This window comes from Amborella trichopoda, chromosome 1 (assembly GCF_054954075.1).
Source record: "Amborella trichopoda isolate Santa Cruz 75 chromosome 1, AtrichopodaSantaCruz75HAP2 v2.0, whole genome shotgun sequence".
Classification (NCBI taxonomy): Eukaryota; Viridiplantae; Streptophyta; class Magnoliopsida; order Amborellales; family Amborellaceae; genus Amborella; species Amborella trichopoda.
Window position 1 is genome coordinate 31,105,603 of NC_142336.1, and position 21,356 is coordinate 31,126,958.

At 38.1% G+C, this 21,356-nt stretch overlaps 1 long non-coding RNA gene across 2 annotated transcripts; it reads left to right on the forward strand.

Annotated features, from left to right (window-relative positions):
• Nucleotides 1-18,839: 18,839 nt before the first annotated feature.
• Nucleotides 18,840-20,138, forward strand: LOC148783778 (uncharacterized). 2 transcript variants are annotated; one of them, XR_016046505.1, is made up of 2 exons: nt 18,840-18,969; nt 19,847-20,138. It is a non-coding gene; the product is annotated as an uncharacterized LOC148783778 (long non-coding RNA). The 2 variants fall into 2 exon arrangements; XR_016046506.1 differs by having other exon boundaries at nt 18,843-18,969; nt 19,801-20,138.
• The last annotated feature ends 1,218 nt before the right edge of the window (nt 20,139-21,356 follow it).

A 21,356-nucleotide genomic window follows, 5' to 3' on the forward strand; every position in this document is an offset into this window, starting at 1 on the left:
ACCCATCCAAACCTCATATTAGCCATCATGATGAAGGAAAGATTCTTAGAACCATTATGTTCATTCAAAATCCAAGTCATTTGGGTTTTTTTTCTTTCATGAAATAAGTTCTTTTCTTTTTAGAAATCCAAATCAACTAAAACATCTAATTCAATTTGAAATTACTAATTCCTTTTCAAATCTCTCTCCCAACTAACTCCTTAACAAATTGGAAGTGATTAGGGAGAGAGAGAGAGGAGGGACATCCATCTAATGCGGTACGTGTGAGGCTTGTGCGCTTCACATCCAACGCTCACGTGGGGTGTCCTTGTAAGTTTAAGTTTTTTTTTTTTCGAAAAGAAAAAAAAAACACAAAACATTAACTGAAGTTTCATTAAAAGGGAGTGAATGCTCAGAGTTACAGAGTGTTACAAAGAGACTGGGGTGTCCAATGTTGGCCATCGCCTTGGGCCCCCATGTGGGTGCACACATTAAAGGCCCCATAAATTTTAAAAAATATAAAATATGCCTTTATGCAAATTTTAAATAAATAAATAAAATTGAAAATTCAAAAAAAATAATTAAAATCCACAAAGCCATAAATAAAATTTGAAAAGATTATTCTTAGAGTTCAATTTATGAAGCACAATGAAATAATTTTGGGAGAAGATTACTACCAACCGGTCAAGGGACATTTTGGAGCCACTCCACCTATTCTAAAACATCGTAATCCACAACTACATTATCAAATTAAACTAATGGGACCCATGACCTATAGTCATGGGGCTCAATTGATGCAGCAAAATTGGCCAATAAAAGGCAGAACTACGAGTCAAATGTATGGATGATAAGCTCCCTCTAGAACAAGTCATATTCATAAAGATGAACACATGCACATAGAAATCCTTCTTGTGCACATGCACACAAACCTTGGGCTTCTTCCCAAAATGAGTTATCATGAGTACATGCCATGCGGTGGCTGTTGAGGATTTGATCCTTGTGTTCATAGGCCTCCGACCACACGCTAGAGAACACCCGTGTCTCAGCCTACAAAAATTATCAATAGGCATCTCTCTGATCTTAACGAAGGATGAACTCTCAGAGATAAGAATTTTGGACATGACCTGGGCCAAGACCACTCAACCCACGGTCAGTCAATCAATTCATATATTGATAATAAAGTGTGCATCCACTATAATTTTTTATTTTTACATTTTTTTCAAGTGCTTTAAAGGCTATAAAGGCCAACATCTCCCACTTGGCCTTTGAAAGCCATACACTAACTCTTTCACAAAAACACATTTGCCACTAGGCCATTAATTAAAAGATATGCAAACATAACCTTTGTCGTGAGATAAGTAGCCTCAATTTCGCTTGATCGGATCTTATTGTACATTTGGTGATAGTCTGCCTATATGGCTGGATACCTTATGATACCATGGCTCTTTAGTCGCATAAATCGTAACCTGGTTATTGTAGAAGATCCTCTCACATGGGCACTTGAGTGGATTAAGTCTGAGTTGATTTAGAAACTTCTTCAGATAGATGACTTCTTTTGTTATGAGACAAAAAGCCAAATACTCTAATTTGATATTTGATAGTGCAATGATGTCCTATGTCTTTTAAAACTAAGAAACAACACCACTGGCAAGTATGAAAATATATCCTAATGTGGACTTCATCTCAACTGAATTACCGTAACAGTCAACATCTGAATATCCACATATCTTATGTCTGAGCCTCCTCTATAAGTGAGTGCAAGATTTACGGTTCCCCTTAAATATCGTAGAAACTTTTGACCACCTTCAAGTGCTCCATGAATGGGGTTACTCTAGAACATGCTAATCATGATAACAAAAGATAATTCCAATCTTGTCCCCAATATTGTAAACATTAGTGCCCCAACTACATTTTTGTATAAGATCCTCTGCATGGCCTCTTTCGCGTCTAACTTATGGGATACATGACTAGACTTAACTTGATCTTCTTATTAAGAGGGCTTAACATTAGTGTACAATTTTCCATAGATCTTTCGAGAATTTTCTTGCTATACATTTTATAGGATAACTTGATGGTTCTCTCTTTTATTTCATATAATCTTGATTTCTGGAATATATGAAGGATCTTTAATATCTTTCATATCAATGTATTGTGGTAAGAAAGCTTTTGTTTTCAAAATGAGAGTCACTACCACATACCTTGACATATATACAATAATCCTCTTGGTTCAGCACAAAACCAGCATTTGCCAAGGTATCTTAAAATTGAATGTACCATTGCCATAATGCTTGCTTTAGGCCATACGAGGATTTCTTAAGTTGTTACGCTAAGTTTCCCATTCCATTTTCTATAAAGCCTATGTTTTCTTATATAGATTTCTTCTTCTAACAGCCTCTTTAGAAATGTTGTTTTCATATCAAGCTGATGAAGTTAAAACTTCAAATGGGCTACTTGTTATACAATATTTTTTATACATTTGTATCCCTGATGCGAATAAGAAAGACTTATTTCTACAGTGCTCTGTAGTCTGCATGTACCCAAAACACCTGCAGACCACGAGAACATTGTAGAAATAAGCCTAATATTGGGAAAACTCGAAAAAGTTTCAGATTGGCCTCAAAATGCATGAGATGGTAGCTTTGGATGCCCTAAGGATACTCGTCAAGTTTCGTCGCAATCCGACAAGTTTTAAGCCAATCAGGATGAAACTCGGTTTACAATTCTAGTTCATATCATGTTGAAAATGAACCTTACAACTACAGCCCTTTTATTGGGGTTTTAGATGAGTACCAAACCACTGCCATTACATCTGAAACATCCAAAAACCACCAGATACCAATTTTTGGCTCATTAGTACCTTCTAGGACCATTTTGGGCCTAACTTACTATAAATAGGTGGGTTTTTCACTATTTAGGTACAACATCGATAAACCAGTTTCCATTTATGACAACTGCGAGTTTCAATTTAGGATGATTTTTTAAAGGTCATAACTTGCTCGTTTCAAGGCCAATTGCTCTCAAATTTGAACATGTTCAAGATCTTGTCGAGCCGATCGTTTTTATATATGGCATGCCTTGTGACGTTGCTCGAGATAGGAGAATTTTTAGAGAGAAGTTGAGTTTTAAAATGCATGAATTTCAGATTTTTAAGGAGAAACATCTCATTTTTCAAGAGGCCATATCTCGAAGCCCCGGCATTGGATCATTGCAAATATCAGTCCATTACGATCATATTTCCAAGGACTTCGATTTGATATAGAATTTGGTTGTGATTGGAGACTAAAAGGCACTTAATTTTGAGGTTAAATAAGGTAATTTTTCGATCGTCGAAATCCCATTTTTAAGCGACCTCCCCAATTTGAAAAATGCTTAAACGATGACCAAATCAGACGATTTTTATTGCAAAATGATCGTGACTGAATCTTCTTCAATTTGTGATAAAAAAAAAGGCTCGAAACAGGACAGACCGTTCTACATCGATGATCGAAAATGCACAAGTTCATGAAATTGGCTAGATTTTGGAATCGACTTCGAAACTACGAATTATGCCAAATAATGGACATCAAAATGTTCATGATGAAGCCTGCAACAGTTCTACGGTGTTTGATCATCCAAATTTTCACCCAAAGGTCCAAAAAAGCTCCCGAGGAATAGAATAGCATGAGGCCCCTCTAAGCGGGATGGTTGTGAAATGTGTCATGGGGTAAAATGGTCATTTTGGATAAAAACGGGATTTTGATTTCATTCATTTAAATTGTCCAATCTCAAGCAATTTTGATGAGTTTTAGGCATCCACTCATATTGCATGGTTTCCATATATAAGTGAATCGAGTCATTTGTAACCTAGTTTTGAAAGATCAATCAAAGTTTGAGCTATTACTCTTGTTTGTAGTTCATTTCCAAATTCAAGAGAGAGGAGAGAAAAACATTTAGTAAAAGAGAGATTACCCTTGGGCATCTCCCACTTGCAACTCACAACCTCCAAACCCCGAACTTCATAGTTCCTAGACTACACTAAACCACCCTACACCCTAGACTAACCTACACCACCCTACACCCTACACCCTAGACTACCTTACACTACCCTACGCCCTACACCCTACACCCTAAACTACTATACTCCCTAATTACCCACACCATACACCCTAGTCACCCTAACCTACTTAGGCTTACCTACACTCAAGCCTAGGCCCTAACCTTCTCCCCAAGGGTTAAACCCCCTCTCTAGGAAGCACTCAAGAGGACCTCCGGGGGGCTCACCTAGACCCGACTGGAGCCTAGATCCACTCTCTCTTCTCTTTCTCTTTCTTCTTGTTCTCTCGCTCTTTCTCTCTCTTTTCCTCTTTATTCTTCTTTTCTTCCCTCTTCTCTTACTTGTCTTTCTCTTTCTTCTTCTCCTCCTCTCTCTTTCTCTCTCTCCCTCCCTCTCTCTCTCTCTCACACTCACCAACCCACAGCGTGTCCGTGCTCCTCCTCTCCTCCCTCTCTTTTCTCTCACCTCCCTCTCTCTCTTCTTCTCTCACCCTCATGAGCCGGCAGCGGCCCATGCTCCCTCTCCCTTCTCTTTTTTCTCTCCTTGCTCCCTTTTTTCCCCTCTCTCTTCACCGTCTCACTGGCCACGACATGCCTGTGTCTCTCCCTTGTCTCTCCTCACTCTCTCATGGGCCACGGTGGGCCCATGCCTCTCCCTTTCCCTTTCTCCAATCTGCTCTCCTACCTCCCTCTCTCCTCACACTCTCACGGGCCTGTGGTGCCTCTCCCCTTCTCTTCTCCCTCGTCCCTCCTCTCTTCTCACCTTCTCACCGGCTCACGGAGTACTCATGCCTCTCCCCTTTTCTTTCTCCTCTTTTCTCTCCTATCTCCCCCATCTCTCCTCTCAAAGACCCAAAGTGGTTATGTGAACTTTCTCTCACTCTTTGTCTCTCCCTCTCTTTTTTTATTCTACTTTCACTCTCTCTCTCTCTCACGAACCCATAGCAGATCCGTGATTCCTCCCACCTTCTCTCAATTTATTTTTCATGTCTCCTATCTCTCATAGGCCTATAGTGGATCTGTAAACCCTTACTCTCATACTCTTCTATCCCTCCCTCTCATTCTCACTTTATCTCTCTTTATTATTCTTTCTCTTTCTCTTTCTTAACTTTTAAAACTTTATCTTCATGTTTCTTTCTCTTTTCTCTCCGACTTAAACACTTTAGTTAGGGTCTTTGAGTGGCGACTTCCTAGAGAGCTTGACTTTCGGATCGCACTCTTGCCCCCCTTCAAGTGTCTAGATTGTGAGAGATCTTCTCCTCTCTCTCACTTTTTTCTTCTCTCCTTTTATTCTTCTTTCATCTCATCTAATTTTCTTTCTCTCTTCTCTCTTCTCTCTTCTCTCTGGTTACTTTCTTTAGGAGGCTCTTCAGGTAGTGACTTCCTGATGAGCTAGACCCATAACTTCATTATTTTAAAACCCTCCTGGATACTCGATCTTCAAGCTTAGTATCTTTTCTCGTCACTGGTAATACTTCTTAGAAGAGGTTATGCGCGAAGGCTACCCAATTTTTCGGTCAGTTTCTTCCTTTCTCTTTTCTATTTCTTCTTCTTCTCTATCCACTCTCAATCCCTCTAATCTTCAAACTAAAACCCCTCAATCTACCTAAGAACTACTTAATAGGAGTAGATTACAAGAGTTGAACTACGAGAGCCATCTTCCAGGTGTGAGTTCTAGTGTTGTATAACAGAGTGATGGGGCCAAATTCAAACAGTGCTGCGAGGATAGCTAGAGGGCTCTCAGAATGATTTAAGAAGGGGTTATTGAGCCAGGCATGTCCGGGACGCCCGAGTTACCAAAATCCAGGCCCAACCACTGCTATAATCATTAAGATCATAATGGATGGGCATGTAGCCACAGCGAAAAGGTATTATTGTTGTCTATACCTTCTTTCTGGGTAAACTCTTTGGTTATCAATCTAGCTTTATAATTTTTTTAGCTTCCCTTCCATAGTCAACTTCTTTTTAGAGATCTGCTTTATAGCTTATAGGTTTTCTATCATGAAGAAGGGATATTAAATCCCAAACATGGTTTTATTTGATGGAGTTAAGTTCATCATCTATGTCTTCTTTTCATTAGGTCCTTTCTGGACAGTTTATGCATTCTTAGTAGGAAGAAAGTTCATACAAGGATTTTTCTTCAATATGTTCATCAAGGATGGTGAATAATTCTGGTCTTCTCCTAATCCAATTACTTCTCCTAAGACTAGGTGGTTTAGAATCCTGAGTCTCAATTATGTCATTCATCACCTCATGAAATTGAGCTTGCTTATGAGTGCCATGCCTTTGAAGAACTCATCATCAAAGAAGTGAGCATCCCTACTTTCATTTATAGCATTTGTAAATGGGTTGTAGATGTTGGAATTATGTCCTTTCAAGGCCTTATGTGCAATACCAACATTGTTCAAAATCACAATGGAAGTGACTTCGAACATAGTGACTATCAAAATCTTTACATACTGAGATCTAGAGAAGCCGAAATAAGTCTGATTGAATAAGATGAAGTTCTTGGACCATATTGTGAACAGAGAGGTTTGAGGGTTTTCCTCTAGTCATGGTCGGTATGTTTATGTTTGCCTCGCATTGTGAACTAGGGCTTATGGATAAGTGGATCCCGGATTGTTTGAGATATTTTTTTGTATAAGCCTTGTGTGAGCAAAGATGGGCTTTAAGAGAACATAAGCCCAAATTCTTGACATATGAAGCATGCTAACTGTGTGTGAATGAACAATCGCATTTTGGGAAGCCGTTCTGATGATGTAAGATCCACCTATCAGAACTGTGCACATGTTTGAGAGATGATCATTGTATCCACAAGAGTGCATGTCCTTGGGGGAACCTGTAATCCACTGAACACCATAGGGTCCATCCACCTATTGTTTAGCTTTGATAGGTCCATTCATCTCCTGACTAATGTTTGTGACTCATAGGGGCTGTTGGGATGGTATGAGAAATTGGATTGGGTTTTCGGGTCTAATTTAATGTAGTACTTTGTAGCCCGACCTCCTATGGGACCCTATTTTTCCAAATGGATTTATGAGAAGTATCAAACCATGATATGTTGATGAAAAATAATTTATCATAATTTTAGATATTTTTGGAAATTTTATTTCAAAGAAATTTGTTTTATTAAAATTATTTTATGTTAATTTTAAATGAGGACATTTCGACATTTGACATATAGGATACAAATGGCCAATGTGTGCCACATGTGCAAACCATGGGACCACGATGTCATTTCCCACAAGGCATGATGTGGATTGCCCTACCCTTGATGTGAAGCCCTTGTTTGTTTGTTGCATAAAATGTTGATTAGTGTGCTGCTTTCTGGTACGTGTGAGGCACATGTGTGGTACCATGTGTGAGTACACGTGTGAGCATAGGGATTTTATATTTTTATAAAATCTTTAATCTACTAATTTTGTGATTTGAGAACACTTAGATTTTTAAAATGAGGAGTTGTGATCAGTGACAAGAGGATAAAGGGGATACACCATGACATAAGATGATGTAATATCCCCTATGATAATGACACTTCATTACGTTAAGTATTTGTAAGTTTCTAAGATGGAAGAAAGGAGTGGCACACCACCCTCATTTTTGTTTTCAAAATTCAAGTTTAAATCAATGTTGATGGTTGACTGTTTTAAAGATTATTGGTTGAGATGAGATCAATTTGAAAATTAGGGTTTGATGGAACTTATGTTATTTTTTTAGTTTCGGAGGTCTCATATGGGCATGATGATAATGATGTGCTTAATCATCACCATTCATATGATGGATACCAATGGTGATTGATAAGGTTAGGTTTTTAGCTTCTCTCAGCCGTTAGATCACTCAATGGGTCGTTCTGATCTAATATAGGTTTGATGACCACACATGGAACTTCTATAAATATGACCCATTTCACTTCACATTCCACTCTTTGCCTGAGTCATATCTCTTGATCATTCGTCTTCAAAAGGGCCACGCCTAATCCCTTTACTCCTCGTCCATCTCATATTTGTGTCTTGACTATCTCCCTTCAACGAGAATTGATGAATGCTATCCACTCCATTATGGAAGCATAACTACTTGAGGCCTACCTCACACTCCTCCATAAGATCAAGCTATTGTTATGCAAGAGCATGTTGCTGGAATGTATTATAACAAGGAGAGAGCTTACTTCATCTTTCATCCTTGAAGTATTTCAATATTTGCTTTAAAAAGTGCTTTATTATTTGCTCCTTTGATAGTGTATTTTTTAGCCTATTGTATGCAAGCTGTTATATCATCCGTGTTGATGTAAATACAAGTTCGAGATGCATAACACTGAGATGATAGTGTATTTTTTAGCCTATTGTATGCAAACTGTTATATCATCCGTGTTGATGAAAATACAAGTTCGAGATGCATAACACTGAGATTCTAATAGGTCTGACGCACCAAGCCCTGACCATTTGATTCCCTAAGTGTTTGGATGTTTCAATCAAACCCTAGTGCACAAAGTACCTCATTTTGAGTCTGCTTTGGCTCTCATGGTCCCATGTTCCACTTAAAGTCTTTTATAAAAGTGAGATCTCTATCGTGTGGTGCTAGTGTGATTGCTTCCCGAGATTAGATCCGAACCATACCTTCTTGCACTGTTAGTTCCGAGTGATAGCAAGGGTGATAACAACTCTCTTGGAGTTTAGTTAAGAATGTAACCGGCTACTAAAACTGCCTCTCCCTGACATTTTGAAGAGAGATTTGCAAGACCCATCATTACTCCTCACCATCTCCACCAAGATCTTATTCATTCTCTTGGCTACCTTGTTCTCTTGAGGAGTGTATGTCATTATATATTGGTGTATAATACCATTTTCAGTACGAAAGTCTTTAACTAGCATTGAGGAAACCCTTATTAATTCCAAGGACCTGTATTTTTCGGTTTCTTTGGATCTCAACCTCTCTTTGGACTCCTCGAAAGGATCTAGGGCTTTTGACTTTTCACTTAATAGATATACATAGCTATATAAAGAGTGGTCATCTACAAAAGTGATAAAGTACCTCTTGTAGGCCCTTAGTGACCACATTCATATGCCAGTAAATATCACTATAGATGACATCTAAAATATCAATAGCTCTTGGGCTTTTGTAAAGGGTTACTTAACTAGCTTTCCTTGTATAAAAGACTCACACACATTGGTCAAATCCCCATTTAGATTTTTCAATAATGTTTCTCGCTTTAATTTTTCATTTTTTTATAATTTATATGCCCCAATCTCATATGACATATATATGCATTCTCATCATAATAACAAAAATAAGAAATTGCATTTTTTATTGAAACTTAAAAGCAATCATCTACAAGAAGGTCAGTCATCACAATTTCTTTGCATAATTTTACTTCGAACCAATTGCTAGGAAATATGGTGAAATATCCTACCTTAGCTAACTTTGAAACCCTCTTTGGTTTTACACATGTTGGCAGTGGACCCCAAGTCAAAATACCTAGAACCCTCCTTAGGTTCGGCTAGCAAGGTCTCAAGGACCATGTAAACATGCTTCTTGTTATCATTAGGATTCGTATTCTTTGGGCTTTGCAATGTCTTGGTATGTGCCCATATTTATTGTAATTAAAACAATGGTAATTCTTTAAATCTTTTTTTTCTTAGGCCGTTGATCTTATTTTTTATTTTAAGCTTTCTTATTCTTATTCTTACCCTTCCCTTTTTCTTAAAATATCTAGAGTTGGATTCCAGATTTACCGGTCACGAAGTCTTTGGAAGTTGGAGCATCATAAGTCGTCCTTTATATCTTCTTATGCTTGGAACTTTGTGATAATCTCTTCTAGCTTAAGGGTGGTCTGTTGGCCTCTTAAGGCTGAGGTGAAGGCTTCCCAGGAGGTTGGAAAAACATATGGCATACTTGCATAATCTCGTTAGGCTTTACTTGAATGTGATCGAGCTGATACTCTAAATTTTTTGATGTGATCAACTTTTCTCCTTCTTTCATCTTTAAATCCGAGTATGCTTTAATGTAAGAATTCTCCTAGTGAGGGAAGGAGTGAGATAATCTTTCTCGAGCTTTTGATGGATTTCTTTCGCAGTCTTCATGGTCTCGTACTCACAAGCATGGGAATCATCCATGGCTATGAGAAGGAGATGCTTTGCCGGGGTATTTTTGCGCTCCCATTGAGCATAAGCATCCTTAGTGGCCTATGTGGTATCACTTCTTTGCTCAAGTGGGGTATTCTTGATTAGCATCTAACTAATTTCCTCCTCACATAGAATATAGCCGTTTTCCATTATGCATAACTCTTCCCATTGAAGCCATTGGTCTTTAAAACTTCAACCATAAAATCTTTGACTATCACGTTTTTAGTTAAAGAAATAAATAAAATTCCTAATATATGGCAGTAAGAAGATTTGCTTTGATACCAATGAAAGCTGCGAGCATATAAGAGTCCTAGGGTATAAATTTAAAATTTTTATGTTTTTTTTTTTTTATTAACTGGGTAATTCTGTTTGCAATTAACAAAATATACAAAGCAAGCGGAAAATAGAGCCTAGTAGAACTTATAAAACAGAGACTAGGATTACCTCTGTAGAACTTAGCACATCCCACACCTAATTACCGAATCGATGTTGCTCTAATCCTTAGGTCCTGCTTCACTCCGCCAATATGGGAAGCAAGTTAGTAATTCCCTCCAACTCAAAATTGGGGTTGAGAGCATAAACTCAAAACTAGGGTTTCTTTTAAACCCCGATAAACGCAATTGGGGATTCTTTCAACCCTTTAAACTTGGGGCATGCCACTACAACACTACCCCTAACCTCAACACAAACTGGTTTGGGCGCCCCTTTCTCGGACATCCTATCATGGGTGTGGGTGGTGATTTAGGCCTAAAAGACATGGGACTAGCATGATTTGGTGGGTAGGCATGGGTTTTAGATAGGTAAGGGCTAAATGGATAAGAGGAGTAGGATGTTCCCTTTTGCTTCCCCTTCCCTTTCCATTTGCCTTTTCCCTTTCTTTTCTTGTTCTTTGCATTAACACTCCCACTCACTCCCACATTGCATGTATTCACCATAGAAGAGTTAGGAAGAGAAGAAAAGATATGAGTAATGAGTAAGGGAGTAGAAGAAGATGAGGGTTGGTGAGATTTTACCATATGGACCATGAAAGATGGTGCATCCATTGCTATCCTTCTTTGCTCTTCCCCTTCCATGAAAAATACAATCTCCACCACTGTTTTAGGTGCATCTTTGGCCATCAAATTAGCCACAAAGGTCTCTCATGAGGGAGAGATTGAAAGCACAAACATCATCTTTTATGTCACCTCATCATATGAGTGACCGGCTCTCTCACTCTCTCTTATACAACTCTTGAACTCTCTTAGATGATCACCCACTTTGGTGTGATCATCCATTTTGCAACACATGAGATTCCTCATTCTAATGATCCTTTGAGCTTTAGTCAGTGTGTCATATTTCTTTTTCATGCTCTCCATAATATCTTTTACACATATGGACTTCTCATACTCCTTAACAAAGGAATCACTCATGGTTGCAAAAATAATATTCCTGGCACTTTGGTTTTTGTTATACCATATCTCATATGTTTCCTTAACAACTTGAAGAGCATTGATTTGCGGGCGGATTAGGTGGTCTATAAGTCAATAATGGCAATAGACCATCTTCATGAAGCACATAACTAATTTTTCTTCTCCATTCGGGGAAGTTGGTTCCATTGAACCTCTCCTCCTTAAGCAATTCAGTGAGTATTGAACGGGCTGCCATGGGTTCCTATTTGGCACTCTATAATCCTTCTAAAGAACTTAAAAGAGGATGTAAATGAGCCTAGCTCTGATACCAATTGAAAGTGGATACAAAGACTAGAGCAAATTTTCAAGCCGAAAAACAAGGCAAAATGGACACCTTCAACAAGCCACTTGCTAAATACCAAGCTAAGTGAATAAGTTACAATCCCTTTACATAACAATTACAATCATTTCTAGCCTTGTATAACTACTGTAAATAAACTCAAATACCAACCCCTTATGGGGCAATTATATATAAAGCAAGACTAGCTTATGAATTACACTTTCACAGCCTAAATTACATAAACTATGTCCCAAAGCTTAAATACATCATGCAACTAATCTAAACAAAAGTCTAAAGAATAAAATCAATTAAACAGTGAATTAGAATGCCAAATTAAAATAGAGAAGTCATGTTTTGAACGCCTTGTGTCGAGGCCACGCAATCGAGCTCTATAAGGACTTAATTTTGTCCCTTTGGATTGTACAAAAGTGGTTCAATCTCACAAGAGTATCTAATCCAAATGAAAAAAAGCAACATACCTTAAAATCACTTCTTAATATCTAAACACACTGAAATTATCATCCAAAACAGAATGAAAAAGGTTTGAATCGAATCGGATAAAGACCAAGAGAGTTATGGCCAAACAACACACGGTGGTCCCTCGGAACACCAAAACAGTCTCGTATGGAAAGATTATGAACCCCCATAAGTAAAAAAGTGATGAAAAAGTTCTGAAAATAGAGTGACACTCTGCGACTAAATTATTTGATAGGTTTTAAGCAAAGTAATTAATAGCTACTATTCATGATCATAGATTCTCAAGCATATAGGCTATAACTCATGAAGGACCACATTATGAATAAGCATAATGAAAAAGATGATCAAATGGGGATTCTAAGATCAATGAAACTTTTATAAATTCAAAATTTCAACAACTATAGATGCTGCCAAGGATATGATTTTATGAGAAAAGAAAATTCAATGGAGTTTACCTTGATAAATGCACACTATGGACTTAAGCATAAGAAAGGTAAAAGCACTTTCTCTTCAATTTTCTCTCACAAAATCTTAGAAGAAAGAGGGGAGCAACAATTTTCAAAAATAGTTCAAGAGTTGAGATAGTTAGGGTTTGAGATATCATAATGTGCTCATATAACATGAGTGTAACTTTGGATTCAATCAACACCCTTGATGCACTAATCCAAAGGCACATGAGAGACTAATGTACCTAGCCACCCATCCCCATCTAACCACTAGGATGAAAGGATGAGATTTCACACCATTATCACTCACTCTAACCCTAAGTTATGCCACTTTACCATTTTGTCATTGACCCATATTTTTGTTCCAATTATATCCAATATGGCATTACAAAAATACCCTTAGTTTCTTTAATAATGTATTAGAGTAGATAACCATAAAGGCTAAAGGGCAAAGAAGTAATTGACAAAGCTCACACATGTGTAGATATTCTACTTTATTAAAGCCAATCACTTTGTAGATCTAAAATTTCAAACCAATCAATTTAACGATAATGTCCCCTTCACACATGTGTGTAAATATATTTTTCAACTCAAATTTGAAAATGCATGTTCTATTTAATATCAAATAAATAAATAAATTAAAATTCACACATGCTAAGCATGACCCATGTGTGAGTTAATTAAGACATATGATAAAAACAGGGCCTTAATTTATAACATTATATAACAAAATATAACAAGACACCATAACACAACCACTTATAAAACAATCAACCAAATGCCAATCTAGTCCCCCGCAAGGGATCAGTGCCTAGTTGGGCGGTGATCCTAGAGCGAGGTGTGGGGTACCATGTGGCAGCCCTATGGCCATTCGGACGCCACATGGCACTATCAGGTCAGGAATAAAGTGAAATTTGAGCCAAACAATATGAAAACCCTCATTTTTTACCAAATAAAATTTCGAAAAATTCTCTATAATTCACAATAAATATTAAAGTAATTTTTACTGTTTTTTTCATCATTATAAAATAGTACAAAAGGTATAGTGAGATCTCAGGCTAATAACTATATGTATCAGAGTACTCCATTGGGCTAGTCCTGAATGATGTTCCGCTGAGTCTCAGATCGACCTAATAGACCTATGTTCCACAGTCTAAGGTAGGGACACATAATTGATCATATCAAAGCCGTTGAGCCAGAACTTCCAATCATTTGGCTCTCAATGGATTACAGGTGTACCCTTGTAGGACATGATCTAACTCAATTACAGGGATCCTCTCAAAGCACATGTGCATTGGCTCTTCCAAGCTTGGATAATGCATTTGGAAGAGTGGATTCCTGTACGAAATGAAAATGCACATGCCTTGCAATGGTCTTGTGTCAAGATACACACTTACATCCTATAAGTATTGACCATTCCATAAAGGTAAATACTCAATAAGTACTCGAGTTTTATTTTTCTCATTTGGATTCTCCAAGCCCTGACCGATTGCAGCTAAACATGAGGCTAACCTATAAAATCCTGATTAGGAATGGACCCTCACACCTCCTTGAGAAATTGTTTTCTCAACACGTGAGCTCTCGATGCCTCATGCGTACTAGGGGTAAAAGAATCTGAGCTCCATTTCCCAAGACTCCAAGATTTCAATCTCTCAATCACTCCCACTGAAAGAGAGACTACTGGAATTTAAGCCTTGAAAGGTCATATTTGCAACAAGAAGAAGACGAGATAGGCAATGAGGGAGAAGGAAAAAGGGAAAGAGGAAAGAGAAGGATAAGAATGAAGAAGAAGGAGAGAGAAGAGAGCAAGAGAACATGGGCAACAATGAGAGAAAAGATAGGAGAGAACATGGACAGCGATGAGCTCCCGTCGTCCATGATGGAAGGGTAAGAAGAGAGAGAAAATGCTGGCGGCAATGAGCCTCCACCGTCTGTGATAAAAGAATGAGAGAAGAGAGAGAATATATGGGTGGCGATGTGCTTCCGCTGTCCATGACAATAGATTAAGAGGAAAGAGAAACCATGGGCGGCGATGTGCTTCCGCCGTCCATGACAGAGAATAGGAGGACAAAGAGAAAACATGGGCGGCGATGTACTTTTTCCGTCCATGACAGATGATTAAGAAGAAAGAGATAACATGGGCAGAACTGGCAGCGATGTGCTTTTGCCGTCCATGACATAAGATTAAGAGGAAAAAGAAAACATGGGCGGCGGTGTGCTTCCGCTATCCATGACAGATATTAGGAGGAGTGAGAAAACATGGACGGCGGTGTGTTTCTGTTGTTCATGACATACGATTAAGAAGAGAGAGAACATGCTTCCGCCGTCTATGACAGAAGGGAAGACAAGGAGACTTTGACAGGCGCCCGGCCCTCCACTCGGGTTAAGGCCTGGCTCGCTGTTCATGTCTCTGAAGCAAGAAGACATCATACTAGGCGAAAGACTTCGCCATGCATAAACAGAGGAGAAGGAGAGAGAACAGAGAGACAGTAGTAAAGAGAAGAGAGAGAAATGAAAGGTAAGGAAAAAGAAAGAAAGTGGATAAAGGAGATCAAAGAGGAAATAGGAAAGAAAAGATGGACGAGAGGAGAGAGAAATAGAGAGATGAGAGGAGAGAGGAAGAGAGAGAAAAGAGGAGTAGAGAAAAAATTACCTTATCGCAAGGTACCTACCCTTTTCTTCTCTTTCCTCTCTCTCTCTCTCTCTCCAAGACATATCCATAATTTGAACGTGAAAACTCTCAAATTTTATTGATGAGTATTGAATAATCAATGTCCTTGAACAATTGTGCTTAGCATGTACTTATAGAATTGAGCCCAAACATGGGTGGATGCCAAAAAATTATCAAAATTGATGATAATTACAATTTAATTGAATTAAAAGAAATTCTAAAATTTGGTGCAAAAGGATTGTTTTGCCTCTGCTCAACAATGTGTGAAATTTTAAGACAGTCCCTATTGCTGTCCTAGAACTTGCATGATCTTATGTGGATGATCAGGGGTTGCTCTGATACCCGTTTAACCAAAAGATGATTGTTTTCTTGTAGGGCTCGATATAGCGATCGATTTGATACCAACTTCGAGCCATGGATCTTGTTTTTAAGCCATGATCATGTGACTCAAAATTTGGATGAATCTTGCAAACTTCGGATCGATAGTGTGCTTGTTTCTTAATGTTTTTCCATGATTTTTTCGTTGTATTGCATTGAGCATGCCGTCACGATTGCGTTGCAACAAATGCAGGTCGATTTTATGCCCGGACAAATTTTTGCCGACTTGGATATTTCATCAGAATTTGGAAATTCGACGACCAGAATTTATAGCAGTTTCGATGCCTCTGTGTGTAAAATCCAACCGTTCATCGCACACGAGTTCGGACCAGAGATAGCCTCGAACCTTACGTACATAATGTAATTGGTTTCATGTCGATTGGGTACGCGAGCGTCATGATTTGGCCGCTCAAGCACGGCATGCTGCTGCTAAATTTTCTGCATGAATCATCAATTTCTCTTTAGTTTTTCTCCCTGCTCGGGTATCGTCATGGGTCGGGCCACATATCAAAATGTTCTCTTAATGAGACAAACACGCTCACGAAATTTGATAGGGATCTGACTCAAAACGAGTGAGATATGGGCCTTTGAAGTTGCTGCTCGAGACTGTGCACATCGGCCTCCTTTAATGGAGATTGGTGTAGGGAGGCCACACGGGAATAGCATGCAGCCTATCCCTTTTTGGTCTTTTACCCATAACTTTGTCCTGGAATGCCTGATTAAGCCAAAACTGGACCCATTGGGGTTTCTAACCGTGACGGATCCAATAACAGTTGTCCCACAGCTATTTGATGCACTAAAAATATAGTTCTAGTTACGGAGTCCGTTTCTGGGTGCTAGAGGGTGATTTTTCCGAAATTGTTTCTTTGTCTGCGCTACCTTAAACATGTCAGATTGAGACAAAACTTGGCAGGTAGCCTTTTGGAGTGCTTCAAAAGATTTTGAACCATCCTAGGGCAATTCTGAAACTATTGAGAATTTCACTGTATGTTAAGGCTTTATTGGCTGGCTTCCTCTTTATTCCGCATCAAGGACCGAGATGTTGAAAAATGTTTTCAAACACTCTAACCCAACTAACTCCTTGATAAATGGACATGGTTTCTATGCAGCCAGCTGCATATCGTAGAAATGTTAGCTTGGCAATAAATATACTTTTTAGATATATTTTGAACTTAATTTTTAGAGAATATATAATCTTTAACATGGAGATCAAGAATATGAATTTTTTTAAAAAAAACTAGTAATAATAATTATATTAAGAAAACGTTTGGACCGTTAGTTACATATGTTTTTAGATGAACCACCTATTTGTGTCCATCTTAAAGATGAATGCTTTACACATTTGGGCCGTATATTGTAGAAATGCTGTCCAGCCTGCATGAAACAATTTTCCTTAGATTATTTAGTATTGCAATTGTTTTAAAGGCTGAAGAACAATTAATTTTTGTATCTTGAAGAGATCAAATTTATCATCCTTTAGGGTATGTTCCGTGCAGAACCAAAAAGGGTTTGATATCTCAAATTTTCTCGTCTTAAACTTCTCAAAGAGGGATGGTCATTTGGATGTTGTGAATGTCAAGGCCTTTATCGTTAAGGAAAATTTTCTCGTCTTAAACTTCTCAAAGAGAGATGGTCATTTGGATGTTGTGAATGTCAAGAATTTCCCCGTTTGAGGGCCATAGCTAACTTCGTAATTTTGAAAGGGAGCTAGAGCTTTCGTTAAAAAGACAAGAAGTGGCCATTTATGCAAAGCATCAAGCAGTGTTGTTAAATTCGCTTTGGAGTAATTCGGTGTTTCAGTTGATATGGGCGAAGACTTCAGACTTTTTATAAAAAACAAAAAAAATTAATATAAATAAATTAGATATTTATATATAAAAATATATACAAATAATGGAAAAAATCTTTTATATAGCTATTTCTTTGTTAGTCGAAACAAACCCGAAGCATACTCGAATCTGACCGAAATTGCAGCACCAGGCTTCGTTTCGCTTCGCTTCAAATTATGTCTAAAATCTTAAGGCCAAGCAAATTTCATAACATTGACCTCAAGTGACCATTAAATTACACATGGGACGTTTCAAGAGGCTTACTCATGTGACCATTCCCAAACCCCCAGTTTTTAAGTCGGCCCTTCCTCCTCACAAATGCTTAGCAATGGATGCCCATCAAAGGGACTGGATAATATGTTTTAAGTCTCTCAAAAGAACAGTACCCCTAGGAATCGGGCTTTGGCTTGAATGATTAGCAGCATCATATCTTGATTCCTATCGTTGAAGTATCAAAAACAGAAAAATAAAAATAAATAGTGGCCCATCTCCACCCTCTGTTGATGACAACGAATGGTGGATAGCCGCTGTAGTAGTGGCACACACGCAACGCGTTAAACCTTTGAAGCATAAGATGTGTTAAATTCAGGTCAGAAAATACGGCTACACAGTTACAGGCTTGACCAAATTATGATGGATGGAGTGATGCACTACTTTCAGTGTTTTCAAACATGAGGCACTACGGCACCATAAATGCTTGCTATGATTAACAATTAAATAAGGGCCGAAGCTCTAAATAATCAAATTCTAGCCCACCTCAAAACTTCACTAGAAGAGGTTGTTTTGATACTCAAATATCTTCAAATTGATCATCTCAACATCAAGATGTATGGACATGAGAAAAAATAAATTTCAAGTTTTGGAAATAATGCATCTTGTAATGCATTTTTAGACCGTCAATTTTTCAAGATTATCAAATTTTCATAGATCTACTCAACCTACACTATTTTTTAAGCTTTAAATTTTATAATTAAAGATAAAAATATATTTTAAGGCTATTACAAAGATTTTCAGTATTGAAACCACAATTGTCAATACTATTTAAAGGTCCGCTTAATTTTGATTGTTTAGAGCCTCGGCTCTAGACAAACCGCACCCATTAAATAATCCCTCCAATGTTCAAAGTCAACCAATCCAATCCGCTTAATTATCCTATAAATAGGAGAACTTCTCTTGTGTCATAACAAATTGTAAGTGAGAATTAAGAGAGATGGCAAGCAAGAGAGGCATGTAGCATGCTCTTGCAGCTCTTTTACTACTTATTTTCTTGTGCTCCCTGTCTCCTGCTAGTGCCGCACGCATGACCCAGGGTAAGCGTATCTCCTTTAGCTAGAAAATTTGATTTTTTTTCTGGCAATGGCCCAGCCCGGCCTGATCGGCTCAACTCTAAAAAAACTAGGGCCTTAGCCACCATAAAATATGGCTCAAGGGCAGGTCCAAGGGCAAGCAACTATGGCCTCGTATAGGCCAGGCTGGGTCTAGGCTTAGGCCAGGGTCATTATAGGGCCGGCCTCGTTTGGCCAGCTTTGCCAGCCCTTTATTTCCCTTATTTTTTTCCTTTATTTGTCTTCTTTTTTTTTTTTTTTTTTTTGCATTTTGGCAGCCTGAACCTGGCCATGCCCTGTCAAGGCTAGAGCGGGGCCTGGGCCAGGTCTTCTTGGGCCAATTCTGGCCTAGCTGGTCTTGGGCCAGCCCTACAGCGACTAGGTCCAAGCTAGGCCCGGCCAATTCCTCCCACCACGTCTAGTTTTGTTTTTAATTTTTGGGTAATTTTTTTTTTTTGGGTAATTCAATGGGGAAGATAGACCCCTACCCATTTTTTTCAAATAGATTAGGAGTTAATGTTTTGAAGGTGTTAGATGGTGTCAGTGGTGGGAATGAAAAATAAAGATAGTGTTGCAATTGTAGCAAAATCAGAAGCCAAGAAATCAACCCGTAAGGTTTCCATTACATTGCGATCCAAATGCACAAAATGGTCATCATCTATTGTGCTCAAGACACCACAACGGCACCTTTTTCTTTGTTGGTTTTCTATGCATTTTCATCATCTTTTCTTTCTTTTTTTTCACTAAGTGCATTTTCTTAATCTTGAACATTAGATAACTAACACCATGATAATTTTCTTTTGTGTACTTCCATAGATTCATAAAATGCTTTTGATGAGGATGTTTCATGTTGGGTTTTCAGAAGTGATTATTGGAAGGCCAACAAGGCAGGGACCTGTCTTTTGTCCTGCATGTGTGTTGTAGCCCTGCCCCAAGTGGAGGTTGTTGCAGATGCTGTAGCTCTCCCATCCAGACCCAAGCTTTACAGCCTTGATGAGGCCATCTCCATTTAATCCTCCTCTATAAAATAAATTGAATAAATGGTTTCCTCACTCCGGTTTGTTCCCAATATGAATGACTTGCAACTTAGTCAAGTTTTTATTGTATTCAGGGGTGAAATATTACTGATTGACTTGGAAGGTCTTTTCACAAATTATTTGTTATCCATTTGAGTCATTGGATTGTTCATTGCCCCTTTAAATTTTATGTATCATATGGGAATGGGATTGAGAGTGCAGCATTTTGTGTTTTGCCTTAATTCTTTGTGACTAGGACCCCGAAAAGAAATCACGTAATAATGCAAAACAGAAAGCAGTGTTTTAGTTTTTTTTTGTAAAAGATTTTGAGGCACGATCTTTTTAAGAACTGTATACTATAAGACCATTTATCTTTGTTACAAGGAGTTCACAATTGTTTCTAACAATTAGATGTCCAATTGGATGGCTTGGGGTGTGCATAAATTTCGAGAAATACTTTTTTGAATTATAAATACAGTCAATAACATACTTACAACCATCCGATTTGAAATATGGTGGGTAAGATATGATCTCCTCACATTAAAAGTAAATGGCGGCAATAGTTTTTAAGAGAACAAGCTTCCTTTTTCTATGGGTGTACTCATTGCAACGTATGGAAGATGAGTCAAAAGCATATAAAAAAAAAACTTTTATTGAATGCAACTCATGTTACACTTGTTACATACAATTTGCAGCTATTGCTCATGAATCTACGCAAGAACTTAGAATGCAAGCACTCATGGAGTAAATCTCAAATACAGACATATGCAATCAGTCTAATGGCATGTGAAGTCGTTTGAAATTATCTCCTATTATCGAATGACCCCCACAGACTTAGACATAAGTTACAACTTTTCTCTGATAGAGCAAGACAGTTAGGCTTAAATTCAATCTAGATAGAAAGCGTGCATCATAATGAAATTATTTCATACTAATGGGTGCTTAATGCTCTGTGCAAACTCAATGAGAAGAGGGCCTAAAATGAACCACAAGCGGGAAAAATGAAGGAAAGCTCAACACGTGGCGTATTGAGACAATGAAAGGTCTAGTTTAGAGAGTGATGAATGCAATAAAACTAGATTGGTGCTTTGAAGAATGGCAGCACTCATAAAATCACACTTTTGGAACGACAAGGCGGACTTTAGCTCGCTGATTTGGGCTCAAGAACTTTTGAGAGTTATAGCAAGGAGTGCCAATAGAAATGGCTTTGAAACGATGCTAGAAAATATAGTCAATGAGTGCAAATGGAACAATCTTAGGTTCTATTAATATGTATTTACAGCAAGCAAAGAAAAGGAGCTTGAAGATGTACAAGGCTTCTAATAAACGTTGCATCTTAATGGACTCATAGTCATC